Source organism: Hyposmocoma kahamanoa, unplaced genomic scaffold (genome assembly GCF_003589595.1).
Source record: "Hyposmocoma kahamanoa isolate Upper Pololo Valley unplaced genomic scaffold, ASM358959v1 76, whole genome shotgun sequence".
Lineage (NCBI taxonomy): Eukaryota > Metazoa > Arthropoda > Insecta > Lepidoptera > Cosmopterigidae > Hyposmocoma > Hyposmocoma kahamanoa.
In genome coordinates this window covers 12,777,597-12,792,633 of record NW_020653900.1, presented here as the reverse complement: position 1 = coordinate 12,792,633, position 15,037 = coordinate 12,777,597, and positions in this window count along the sequence as shown.

Below are 15,037 nucleotides of genomic sequence, written 5' to 3'. Positions count from 1 at the left end.
ACAAAAATTATGATTAAAAAAAATAATGCCAAAAACATTAAATTATCAAAACTATATAAGTACATAAAATAGATAGAACAGTCGATAACTAAATAATAAATTAATTTATATTAATTAATATAATATTATAATAATAAATCAAATTTGCAATTATACACGAATTAGATCCGGAAAAAAAACTTAATTTCCCATGTGTAACAATGGGGGAAACCTAAAAACTCGTTAAAAAATTATACACAAAACTTCCCTCTGCTCTCGAATATCAGACATGCCAGTTGCAACTGGGTTAGACGTACGTTTGTAACCTGAGGACGTAAACCCTCTCCACTAGTTGTCGCATTTATTACCTTTTTATAAAACTCATTGACAAAACAAGATTCAGTCGAGCTATGGGTCGCCGTTGATTAGTTTCCCTTAGGCCTTGCGACAGTAAAGAAAGAAGTCTACACAACCAACACGATTCATAAGAATATAAATTGATAATCCAATGCGCATTTCACTCAATCACATCTGTTCAACCTCCAACGCAAACTCCAGCAAAATCAAGACGGAGCTTAGGAAAATGAATCTGTCAGAGAGAATCGCTCCTAACCTACCAGAGAGCATAGCCGAAAGAATAGTAACCATTGCACCATAATTTATAGCGAAGCCGCTATAAGGTTATAATAGCTGTTGGAGTGAACGAGTGCGAGAGAGAGGGCACGGTTGGTGTGAGAGAGAGGTGGGACCAGAAGCGCCGCCGCACGTCAAAATACGTGCTCCATTCGTTTTATTGCTTGCGGTGGTGAAGGGACGCGAGCCTAGATGTCGATATACTGTTGAAACCGAATTCGAAATTATGTATGGAACATACAAGTACTGTTACTTTGTTTTTTTACTGTACTAGTACTGTTACTGTACAAGTACTGTTACTTTGTTTATTTAAAGTTAGTATGAACATATCCCCGACGTCGTTATGTTTAAATGTTTAGAAAATTATCGGTATAATATTAAATTATGCCTAAATATTGTAAATAAAGATAATATTATTCGATTTTTAATTTAGGACTTAATCACATTTAAAACATATTTTATTTATCTCGACGTTTCGGACATATTGCAACGTCTATGGTCTCAAAGGGACTAAAGAGGCGGGTGTCAGTATCTTCAGTCCCTTCGAGACCATAGACGTTGCCATATGTCCGAAACATCGAGGTAAATAAAATATGTTTTAAACGTGATTAAGTCCCGAATTAAAAATCAAATAATGTGTGAAAATCGTGAAAATTTAAATCAACGTTACTCGAAACCTAATCTGTTTCCACTTATGTAGCTAAAGCAGCTTTTTAAATCCTTTTCTCCTTGATCGAACCATATGATATGTCGAAGCTCCGTGTTTTAGATATAAACCTAATTAGAAAAGGTTTGGTCATAATCACGTAGGGTCGTATTCTAGAACTCTACTCAATGCTCAAGTCAGGATTTGAGTATGGTTTAAAGCACTCAAAATCATACTCAAGTCCCTGCTATTAGGATCGTATTTCCAGTGCTTGTGTTTCCAGTGCAATCCTAACTTGAGCATTGAGTAGAGTTCTAGAATACGACTCTTATTTCGCCAGCTTTAATGTATCTATTCATAACAAGTACCTATAAACTCAGCTTTGGGTTGCTAAAAATCCATCGTCGGAGAAAACAGCATACACAGCCTTATTTAAAGAAAATCACAAGGCCAAGGAAGACGCAGACTGACTGAAAAACGTATATGACACACTTCACATCTACATTATGACAAAAATTATCGACAAAATTTATCGATAAGTTCCCATCGTCACCGCAGCCGGTGAGGGCGGCACCGCGGCAACATCAAAGACGGCCACCTCTTTGATGTGGCCGCCGGCGCGCGCCTCCAAACGCCTTAAGCGACAAGTCCATACGTCATCGTGCTGTCATTATAACGCCTCACAATCGCGCCGGGAATGTGGAATTAAAGGGTACTTCAATAGTGACGCTCGATTTTTTTTTTAGATTTTTGCGGCCATGGTAAAATAGATATATGTCATATTACAGTAATGTTAATCAGGTCTCACCACTCAATCAAGAGTAAATTATAGGGCGAAGATCATTAAACTTTGTTTGTGGGATATTTATTTCGTACGTTATGCGAAATTTATGGACGAAATCGTGTGATCTATCCTGGTAGAGATTACCTTAGACTTAAAACCTGCTAGCTAAATTCCAAGACTTCCTTTATGGCTCTACAGTGTGTTAAGCAGACATATAAACCATATTTGTGTTGCAAAAACGAGTGTGTACCGTTTAGGTTCTCGGGTGTGGTCTCGACTGTGGCGTACTCAAATATTTTGTACGCTCTTAAAAATATACATAATTTCGTAAAGAAAGAGATATCGATAATATTAACCTTAGAACTAAGTCCAAACTCATGGTACCACGATTTCGTTTAACTAAAGTAAACGATTTTTTTATAGGGAACTGTATACGTTTTTGCAATTAGATTTCGGAGCATATATTAAGATTACCATTTCCTAAGTTTAAAACTTACATTAAAAGTATTTTAATTGAAAAGTCATATTACAAAATTGTGGACTACGTGTTTCTAAACAACGTGAGTCTAGATTCCACACAAATATGATTCAAAATGTATTCTATAGCATTTAAGTTTATTTGAAAAGAGCAATCCCTAGAGTTACTTGCTCGTTCATCTCAGAGAAATCGGCACAGTGAACTAGAAGTAGCTTAAAAAATGACGTATTCAAGTGTAAAAATTTTACCTATGGATTAAATGATTATGTGACTTTGACTTTTTTTTAAAAAAACATACACTCTTTCAACAATCCCTTTCACAAATACACGTATTATACTTCCTATCAACTGATTCAATGCACCAATCAATTAGGCGTATCACAAACGCGAGTCACTTCTTTTGAGCATCCCTACTGGACTTTAGTGGTCACACAATATAAATTGACAAGCAGCTTTATAACGATTACTGCTTATATCAATGCCCAATGAACGACGTACCTACATCTGTTAATGGACGCAACATTTTCAATTAACCCGGTTTTATTGATGTTTGATAACTTTTCTTTAAGAAATTGGTTGATAAAGAAGTCTATAAACTCTTGCATTCGAGAGTTGTTTATTACAATGCAATAAAGCTTGTTTAAATGCTTTCAAGAATATCGATTGTTGGAAAGTTTTGAATAAGGTAGTGAGGAGAAATGTATTTATGTAGGTCAGAGGTAAAGAACCGTAAGTGCCAAATAGTAATTTTAACTACTGAGAGCGTTTTAAATAGAATGAATTAGGCATTTACAATCAATTTTAATGTAAATTAAAATGTGTTATTTAAAAAAAAGCGATGATACGAATTATGTGCCCTAGTACTTGTATGTGAAAGGGTTCGTCTGCCGCCAAGTAGTAATGTGTAGCATTTCTGCGTTCCGGTTTTAAATGGTAAGTAACAGTGTTGATGAAATTACAAACATATGGAACTTGTCAACTTATCAGTCTCAAGGTGAGGGTAGCACCCCTCGAGATTATTTTCATTTAAAGCATTGTTCATTTGTTCGTTCCTTCACTTAATATTGCATTAAAAAAAGTTTGTTTTACAAATCTCAACCTTAAATAAATAAATAAAAAAAATAAAAAATAGAATGTCTGTTTATTTAGATATACATCCATTAAAAAATGTAATATTACTTATTACATTACATTACATAACAATAAATTGAGTTTTATTTATTATTAATGAAGTAAATAAATACCAAATCACAAACATAGTTTGAGCCTGAATGTCAAACTTGAACTGGACGGTCATTTGTTTTTTTTTTTCGAATTTACGTTATAGCAACAGCTGATGATTGTGCCCAAACATTGAAACCAGTTTCTCTGCAATCAAAATATTTGTGTTGGAAAAACATCGGAGGCTTTCTGGACTATCTATCAATGAGTTAGCAAGAACAAGTTAGTTACCAATGTTGGTACTGCTAGAATAGCAGTACTTAGTTACTTTCATAGTATAATGTCCTACGGGATTCTAAAGTGGGATAAAGCGGCAGACATACAAATCATGTTTGTATTGCATAATAATCTCAGTACAGAATACTAAAAAACCGATCTCAAAAGTCGTTCATCCCCTAGTTTGCCACCCTTAGAGGTGGAATATTTTCTTCAAATTTAAATGGGACCACTATTGAGGTACCCTCTTTCCAGCAATCATCAAAATCAGTTCACAAATAAAAAAAAAGAGTTATCGCGTAATATACACACAAAAAAACTATAGAGTCGCATTGAGAACCTCCTCCTTCTTTTTAAATCGGTTAATAAACTAGCGATTCGTCTTGTGTACCGTTTAAGTTCTCGAGTTTCTCTCAGAGAAAAGTTTAAGAGACTGGTATCACGACTGCGGTATCACAATACATTTAATCAAATATTTTGTATGCCCGTGAAAATATACATAATTTAATATAGAAATATTAACCTTAGAACTAACTCCAAAGTCATGGTACCACAATTTCGTTTAATTACGGTAAAAGATTCTTATATTGTGAAACAGTACATCCAGGGAAGTACTGTCACCTTACCTATTTCTGCCACCAGGCTGTAATGTCAGCATTAGAATAGAATCCATTTATTATATTTATCATTAAAACTAAAACAAACTAAATTAAAACAAACAGAAAATAGAATAACAAAAAAAACTAAATAAAATTAATTAAAAACAAAATCTTAGTAATAAATAATTACGAGGCCACAAAGCTAGTCAACACTATTGTTGTACTAAGTAGATGTCATATGTGCGGCTGTGGCGTATGTAATAGGATCCACTCAGCTAATGTCACCGCCGGGAAAAGGCTGCGACGCTGATTTTCAGTGGACCCTAACCTAACAATACTGCGTTCCGGTTTTGAAGGGGAAGGTGCTGGTGAAATTACACGCACAGGGGACTTGTTAACTTATGTCTCAAGGTGACGGGCGCAGTGGCAGTGCCCCTCAGATCTTTGCAATTTAAAGCTGCAACTGTTAGGGACAGATGGGTCACTTGATATTATAAAAAAAGTACGTTTTACACACTTCAAATTTGCGGGTGAGGTATTGTAGCTATACGAAACTAAACTAGTAAATATGTATTATACGTGGAGTTCAAGCCTTACCACTTAGGGTAGTCGATCGAATAACAATAGAGCGCTTTGAAAGGATACAAAGCAAATTATACCTCGAGACCGTTGTTACCATAATTTGGGCACCCTTTCATGTCTGGGTGTGCTCCAGTCTTATACTTAGGTTGATTCAAGGATAACCTATGTATGATAGCTAAAGTTCAAGGAAACTGAGGGAGTATCTTATTTTTTTTTGTTAGAGAGATGTTTTAATAGCATTGGAGCATTGTGAAACAATTCGTCCAGGGAAGGACTGCCACGTTATGTTATGTCGCCAATTAGTAATGTAAGCATTACTGCGTTTCTTTTTTGAAGGGTGCTGGTGAAATTACAGGCACAATTGACTTATCAATACACATATACATAAGTTGACATGAGACATAAGGTGCCTGAAATTTCACCAGCACCTTTACCCTTCAAAATCGAAACACAGTAATGGCGGAAGCAATAGGTAAGGTGGCAGTACTTCAGGCCATAGAAATATAAGGCCCGGGAATCGAATATAAGAAATAAAAATAAAACAGTTGAATACAAGAGTTACAGACTTCTTTATAGACCAATTTCTTAACCAAAGCTTATCAAATATTAACAATGTACGTAATTAGATCCTGTTAAACAATGAATATATTAAATAAGAATTATACTTTAATAAAGTCTACCTAAAACTAGATTATCTTGTCACAATTTAAAGCACACGTCATTACAATGATTATGAAGTAATTTGCATATACATCAATCTAGGCAGAATCTTACGACACAGTTTACAGCTCAAAAAAAAAGGAAACTTTCATCAATCAACGTTAATAATAGTACCTGGGCAAAGGAAGCGTATAATTAAATAAATCCTCCAGATAACCGTGAATAATTAACAAAGGAACATTTTCCGTCATCCGTCTACCTTTATCAACGAGAAAAATCGCCTAGTTCGCACCTCGCCATCGAAATTGACGTACAAAGAGCTCATTTCGGGTGGAATTAATCAAATGGATAGCTAATTATGGCATATTTTAAAATGTTTTGGGGCGAACGACACAGTTTTGACAGTGGTGGAAAGATAAATGATGGTTAATTACCGCACGGCCATAAAGGCGGGGCGGGCGAAACCGCTCGACTTCGGACAATAAGGTTTTTGATTTAATATACTCGAATAAACTTTGCAGCGACCTAATAATGATGCCAACTCTATTGCACAACCCTAAAACGAAAGTTTGCTTATTTTGACTCACTAATACTTCTGTTTATATAAAAAAAAAATTTAACCGGATTAAAAAAAGAAGGAGGTGCTCAATTCGACTGTTCTTTTTTCGTGTGTATGTTACGGCATTTGTGAACTGATTTTGGTGATTCTTTTTTGTTGGAAAGAAAAGAATACCTTAGTATAGGTCCCATTTAATTTTGAAGAAAATATTCCACCTCTAAGGGTGGCAAACTAGGGGATGAATCTGGGTTCATGCACTTTCCAATGAAACAGCCGATTAGCATTTTTTAATAATAAAGATTTTTTATTGTGCAGCATCAAAATAAGTATAGTTTCTTTGTGCCCGGCCAAAGCAGTCCACTGCTGGACGTAGGCCTCTCCCAATGTGAGCCATGTCCCACGATTCTTAGCTTAACGCCCACACCTGCTGTCAGCAGCCTTTTGCAGGTCGGCATTCAATCTGGCCAGAGTGTACCCTAGATTACCATCACCGAGTCATGGTCTCCACTCAAGTTGTCTTTGTATGTATAACGTACTTCTTTTAAATTAACAAACTGCAAATATCACAAACATCAGTAAATAATTTAATCGCTGTTTTGATTTGGAACAATTTTAATAATAATCGTAAAATGTACATTAAATTCAAAATAACGAAACAGAGAATGCGTTAATAATTCAATAACAACAAACTGGGTTGTAAGATTCTAAGATCATGGCCTTCAAACGGAAACAAAATACATTTGGTAATACATTAATTTAACCTACGGAAGACGAGGCAGTATAGAATTTAACCTAAGCCCTTCTTTTTGGACGAAACAAATAAAAAAAATCCCAAGAACTTCATTTTGTCAATCTGTATTTTAAAAATTATTTTGACGTAGTTTAATTAACAAACAGCTGTAATGTCCTTCTAAAGTAATAAAGTTATACCAATTAATTCCGTTAAGTAAACAAACAATCCAATTTCGAAAACAACCTTGTGTCATCTGACATTGTCACACCTGTAAATGTTTACGCGTGTAAACAATTACTAAATTGCATTTAACGTTAAATTATTGCGTAGACCTTTTAACGTACACAAACATTAAATTAATACAACAACGCGAAATTATTTCATCAACAAAAAATAATAATAATGATTATACACTTTAATTGAGACATTGATGAATTTTGAAAAATTTTAACACAGTTAGGTGGTACGTAGTGACGGGAATCATTAATTCGGTCTTTTTTAATTTTATTCGAATACGAATTATAGAAAGTTTATTTGAAAATTGAATTTGAAATGTTCCAGTTTTGAAGGGTGAGCGTGTTGCTGTTATTTTACAGGCACATGGGACTTGCCCACTTATAACTCAAGGTCACGGGCGACATGGCAGTGCCTCTCAGTACTTTGCGACTTAAAGCTCTGAGTGGCACTGCAACTGTTATGAACAGGCGTGTCCTTACCACCAGATGCACGACTTGCTCGTCCCATATATGTATCATAAAAAGAAATATGTTATCTAATATTGTTATATGTGTTTTTTGCCTGTCGAGTATATTTTTATCATGATTCACAAAATTATTAATAAAAGCGAAAATAAAAATGTAAAATTGATTAAAATTTAAACGTGGACGATAACATAAGATAGAAAGCCGTTAATTAAAATTATTAATATAAAATCATTGGAGTCTTAAGAAAATAATTTAAATTTGATATCAATCGAACGACACCACTAACATTTTTATCAAGATTCGCGATCGTGGGAACTCGCCTCACCACTTAAAACACCAAGGTGTCTACCACCGTGATGCAGCACTCTTTCTATTAACTCGCACCGGTGTAACTTGATCTCTGTCAACTCGCTTCGGTAAAACTTTTGATTTTGATTAGAACTTTGATATTTAATATTTGCATCAAAAGAGTTTAAGAAATCTATAAATAAATATTAAAATTTTTTTCAAAGTTAATGATTCTGCAATCCGCGATTTTGTTCCAACAAATATTTTTGTCACTCACATAAAAATGTTACTTATTTTTAAATTAAAAAGCTTTACTTTTGCTTGTAATAAATTTGAAAATAATAATACTGCTTTAGTAAATAATTCGAAAACACTGAAGACACATTTGACGTATGTTCTCAGAGGTAAAGTTATGATGGTCGTATTACTTCTAATGAGTAGTTAGCTTTTCTTCTCGAAGTGAACGTGTCATAGATAATTCGATTTAATGGCAGGGACCTGTTAATTATCGAATTAGGAACGTCTCAGCACTATTGTGGCATTGACGTTGGCGATTTTTTCTTCCTTTCTTTCTTTAGAGGTGTGTGAAAGCCGATTGAAGATCGGTTGACCATGTGATTATATCTTTTTTTAAAGTCGATTTTTATATAGGATGGTGATCTATGGTTAATGGTCTGTTTTCTTTATTTATGTAAGGGAAATTTGGATACAATAAATACACGAGTGGAATTTTTTGTACATTAAAAACAATCATAATATAGTACCGTAATAGTTATCACAGAATAAACGCATGTTACAACCATCATCATTTATGCGTTCCACTGCTGGTCACGGGTCCAAGCGGGCCCTATGCGGGTTGGGAACTTCACGTGTTTTCCGAGCCTTGTGAACCCTCTTTGACGTGCAGGTTTTACAGTAAATTAAATTTTTCACATACATTCCAAAAACTCAGAGGTGCGAGCTTAGATTCAAACCCACAGCCGCAGCTTGAGAAGCGGTAGGATATTTTAAACGTGTGAAAGAATAGATACAAATATATTTTCCTTCTCTTTCTCTCAACTACATGTACAACAGTGGACTGTTATAAACCGCTGTCACGTGATATTGTATTGGAAAGTACTATCATCTGTTTTTAATAATCATTTCGTAAATTTCCCCGAGTCCATTATGATAATTAAAAATCATAAATTAATTAAAACATTACACTTCAATAAAGGCATTCTTTCGATTTCAATTTCTTTCCTCCTGACTAATTTAAGAAGACGCTTCTTTCCATACGGTTCATATGAATATGAAGTGCATTTTTAACTGGCCGGGTTGTCTTCATCGAGGCGGTCCTGATTTATAAACAATACGTCAATGACGTAAGCTTCTTTAGATGCTCAGATTTATCGCTAGTGATGGTCGAAGAGTGGTAATATATTGCATCGATATCGAGACGATACATGTTCAGCAGTATATGATCGTGAATCATAATAGTCTTTGTCGTTAATAATACGTGCAATATAATTTTATCAACAAATACTGTTAATTTTAAGTTGAATTTGCAACTAAATTATGACCTTTACAGGTCCAATGTGTCAACCGTGACCATACGCGATTTAAATCCGGAAAAATAGTTTCATTTTCTAAAGATAATTATTAATTTACATGAAAATCTGAAAATATTTACCCTAACTCTTGTTACTAAAATTTTAACAAAGGTTGCTTGTTATCGACAGTTCGATCAGTAGCTAAAAGATGATTGCACCTTTATACACAGTTTGTATATGTTGAACTCTATAAAAAACTAGATTATAAACATTTTCGAACATCATAATCCTCTATCGACGTTCAATACTACCTCCCGTACTCCCATCACTACCAGCCATTCGAGGTAATCTTGAATCAACCCGTTCTTACTACCACAAACACATATGTGTCCTCTCTCTCTATCTCCATTTATTTTCTATACCTGTCCTTCTCGCACCTCAATAAGTGGTCCCTTTGTGGTGTAGCGGCGGCTTCTTTGAAGCGGATAAGCCACGCCCCGCCCGCTCCGCCTCCACCGCCCCGCGGTGCTCTGTAGTTAATTCGTCACACTATAATGACAATGCGCTTAATTAAGAACGGACATATCCGATTGCGAATTTCGAATTAACTGGTTGTTAAGTGTAAGTTGGTCTTTCATTTATATTCAAAATAAAATTTACTTCTAATAATTTGTCATTCTTGAACTACGACTACGTACCTAAGTAAGTACGTAGCCGTGGTAGCATAATGGTTTGATCTACTGCCTTCCAAATAGAGGGTCATGGGTACGAATCCGGGCTTGCACGTCTGAGTCTTTCGAAATGTATGTGCGAAGTTTAATTTGAAAATTAACCTTGAATTTTTCGGTAAAGGAAAACATCACCGAAAAATTCAAATTGAGAAAAGCTACACACATCTGCAAACCAATTTAATGATGTATGTGAAGTTCTTAAACCGCTGGGAATTACAGCCTGAGCTCATTGTGAGACCTGTGCCCCGCAGTGAGACTTTTTTTATGATACTAACAATGGCGTAGCGTGGGGGGTGCAGAGAGACCATGGCCCCGGGCTACACAGTAATGGGGGCGGTGGCGAGCGCGGCCTAGCTAACTGATCAAAATTATTTTATTTACATAAAAATAGAAAATAAATTCTTCCCATCAAGTAACAGGACGAACAAGTCGCATGCCTGGTGTTAAGTGACACGCCTGTCCATAGCACTTGCAGTGCCACTCAGAGCTTTAAATCGCAAAGATCTGAGGGGCACTACCACTGCGCCCGTCACCCTGTGACATAAGTTGACAAGTATGTAATTTCACTATCACCTTTAGCCCTTCCAAACCGGAACGCAATTCTCACATTACTGCTTGGCAGCAGAAATAGGGTAAGGTGACAGTACTTTTCTGGACGTTTTTTTCTCAAGGAGGTCTGCTGCTAATAAAAGTAGTTAATAATCGAAATTTTATTAACAATTTCCCGTTATCTACTTGGGTGGAAACGAGCTTAAAATATGTTAAAATTATATATACCTCTACCTTCACTTAAGTCGGTCGTTAATACGTATTTTATTGTTCCAGTATTTAAATACGATGTACTTGATAAAAACAATATGGCGACGATTTCGTGACAAAATTAATTGATAATTTTAATCCGCTCTACTATGTATTTGACTCTTTTATAATAACAGATGTCGCTAGCACCCAAATAAAATGTTTAACAATTTTGTATGCGAAATGGTACAGCGCCTCTAGTGGACACAAGAAGTACCTACTTACCATTTAGTTTAGCCTCAAGTTAGTGTATATTTACTGTTAAATGATAATTTAAAAAAGGTAGTCTGAAAAACAGCTCAAGCTGAGGATTCTTCCATTTTTATCTACATAATAAGTGTAACTTCAGACGTTGACATTTAAGGCTAAATTTTTTTATCTATTTTATTTTTATAATATACAGGCAAGGTACAATTAAAGCTTAAACATTAGAAAGTAACATTAGGATTAAATTATATGAATAAAATTGGATGCTCGCAGCAAGGTGCCCAATATGCAGGCAGTGTTCCCCCTTTGTATGGCTATGCTAACGCGTTGGGCAAGGTAGCCGGCCTTTGGGTTTCCCAGACAGTCTATTAATTTTTTAGATAAAATTTTGTACAGATGAGCTTGCGGACCCCACGGGCCAAGGTTTTCGACTCCAAAGGCTGTAAATAGGTAGTCGGAGCCGAGATCCTGGTACTCATTATTTTTTATTCTTTCCGCCAGTTTAGCCTGCGGAGCTCTCTTGCTGGTGTGCTGGAGATGGGCTGGGGCAAGTGTGTCGGCACACGTGGCGTCGCACACCAGTGCCCGGCCCATACTCCAAGGGATCTTTCCGAATAGAAGTCTGCGCGCAAAAGCGTTTTTTCCACGCTAGCGTGGAAAAGGTTTTTGGAATTCGAACGTAACGATGGACTGGGTGTAAATAACTTTTTCTTTCGATGAAAAAACACGTTGTAAGACGTTCAACTACGCGATTTGTCGTACATTATTTATGTAATATAAATCGGTTGTATGTTTTATTCTTATCATTGCCGATATTAAATTCACAACGATCACTAATTTTGTTTATTAAATTATTTTAATCTGTGGAAGAACTAAACTGATTTTTTATAGTTCAACTGCTTTTCTTTCATCGTTTTCCTCGCTATAGTGAGGTGAAAAGTTGTGTATTTCGCTCTGTAGCAAAGTTGTTTTGCGTCTCGTGGCTTGAAACGCTCGCTACGATCAGTATTCTATCTTACAGCGCTTCGCTTGCTCAGGTTTCAACACAAACACTCGCGTCACACAACTTTGCAGCCTTGCATAACAAATAACTATTTTCTATGAGTTCGATCTTTGTATTAATTAGGTCAATGATAATTATAATAATATTTCACAAAATATCTCAAAAATACATGTGTTAATGTTATTTTACATTACATGATACATGTGACATTTTATGACTCCTATTAGGCATAAAAAGTTATCCATTAATTTAATTCGCTGAATATATAAACCTCTCTCCTGATAATTTTACCTTATAATACTTATCGCCTCTTTATTACAACGAGGGTGCGATCATATCATCATCTTATTTAAGAGCCAGACTCTTATCGGTGTAGCCTCCTCCACTCCTCGCGTTTGATAGCCAGTTCTTTGACCTCTCTATAGCTTTTCACTTTGATCTACTATATTTATTCACTATACACCATTCGTGATCTTCCTCTCTTTCTTTTCCCTTCTATCCTCCCCTCAATTATTACTCTTACAAATTCGTAATCAAGCAAGAAATGTCCAAACATTTTCCCCCGTTTTCTCTATATTTCATTCAAAAGACTTCTCTCCTTTCCAACTCTTCCCAAAACTTCCTCATTTCATCTCTTTTCAATCCATTTTATTTTTTCCATTCGCCTCTAGCACCACATTTCAAATGACTCCAATCTCTCTCTGCCTTTGTTTGTTATTGTCCATGTCTTACATCCATACAGTAGTGTGGTACTTCAGACATAGGTTTTGATGAATCTTTTTTTAAATTATATAGGTAGGTATATTAAAGGTGAAAATGTGTTTTTTATTTTGGAAAGCGCTAAAAGTGCAATCGTATAGGTACATATGTACAATAGTACAAAATTTAATTTAGTTTTTGTGCTTTATAGCACAAAAACTAAATTTATCTAGTTATCTAGTTATCTAGACAAGATAAATTCCGTATCAAAGTGCAACAGTTTTTCTTTTTCTTTTTTGCTTATTATTTGTTTTCACCCTTAATGCACATTTGCTCGCGAAAAATATTATTATTGAATATTTTTCCCATAGACAAAATGGTGACCGTTGACCTCAAATATCACAGGTCACAGGTCGAAATTCAAATTTAGAGCTTCGTCACGACTTGTAGAAATGTATTTTAATGCTAGTTTTAAATTTCATGCATACCGGTTGAGGAATGGAGGGAAGGAGGAATTATGTTCAAAAATTGTGCTATTTAAATGGACTCCAAGGAAGCTTCACTCGCTGTGCTTCAATAAAAAAAAGCATTAAATTACAAATCGCATCTTTTATATAATGTTTGGAGGTTCACTTATTGTATTTTTTAAATTTTTTATAGGGCTTGGTTAAACGTTATCCGTCTTATTACAAAACCCGATCTAATTAAAATGCTGGGCTTAAACTAGGTTTAAACCATGGAGTAAATAATAAATAATAAAACCATATTATAAAATGAAGTTTATCACTAAACCATGATATATCTATGGTACTAAAGTTAAACTCATGAGACCCCTAGTTTATCTCTGGACTAACTTCAGTGCATCGGTCAGATATCAATCGACAAATTTGTTTTGAGGTTAGCGTGAGTTTATTTCATGCGTTTCTTACTTACTAATTCTTAAATACGGATTATAGCATGATCGACTAAATACCCACCACGGCTAAACAATATTCTAGCAATTAACAAAATTGTTAGAGTGTTATTCGATACAGAAACAACATTAACCATTGATAAACAAACACGTAAGGCTACATGACTGACACTCTGTATAATAATAATAATAATTGTTTATTTCAGTCCGTGGATCATATTAAGAAAATACAATTCAATACAATTCATACTTTTAAAAGCATCTAATAACTTTAAAAAAAAAAATGTCACATAAAAACAAGTCAAATTAAAAAAGTATACCTAATAATAATAATAATAAATAAAAATAACATTAAATCGAGCCATGCTCATCCTATGTGGCGATTTCGAGCTAACTGTTGTACATTGATGTGGTAGTCGGGTATATTATCTCTATGATCGTATTTTTTTAAATATGATGTTACGTTCTTTACACACCTAGAGGGAGTGAGCCTGGTGATCTGTAACGCCCAACCTAGCACAGACTCCAGCTCTCACTAAGGATACGCGGCCTTATTGCTGGATAGCAATATCATCCAAGTAACCTTGGGGTGACGGGATATTGTTTATTTCTTTTTGTGCTTATACTGAAAGCTTTCCCTTTCAAGACCACTATGTACATGTCTTAGTAAACAAACACAAAAATTGCATAGTTTTTGCTTTTGATTGTTAGCCGTTAATATCAATTCGAGTTATAATCCCGCGTCCTAGCTGCTCGCTCTTACATAATTATACCGCTCGTATCAAAGGCGCCGCCCGGTGCGGCGGTTCCTTTGAGCTTTAATAAACGGTTTTTCCACTACACTTAAATTTTAACCGTACACATAAAGCTTTAGAGTGGCTTTCAGGGTGTTGTTTAGGTGATTTCTTAACACCTTAACGGAGTAAGGGGTCATATCAGTTAGGGATTTTGCCACGGATACGTCAAAAAGAGGTTTTATTACGGGTCTAAATGGAGACCGCACAGAGACCTGCTTGGGCGGTGATTGATGTTATGGAATGTGCCTATTGAATGGTATATTGAAGTATTCGAC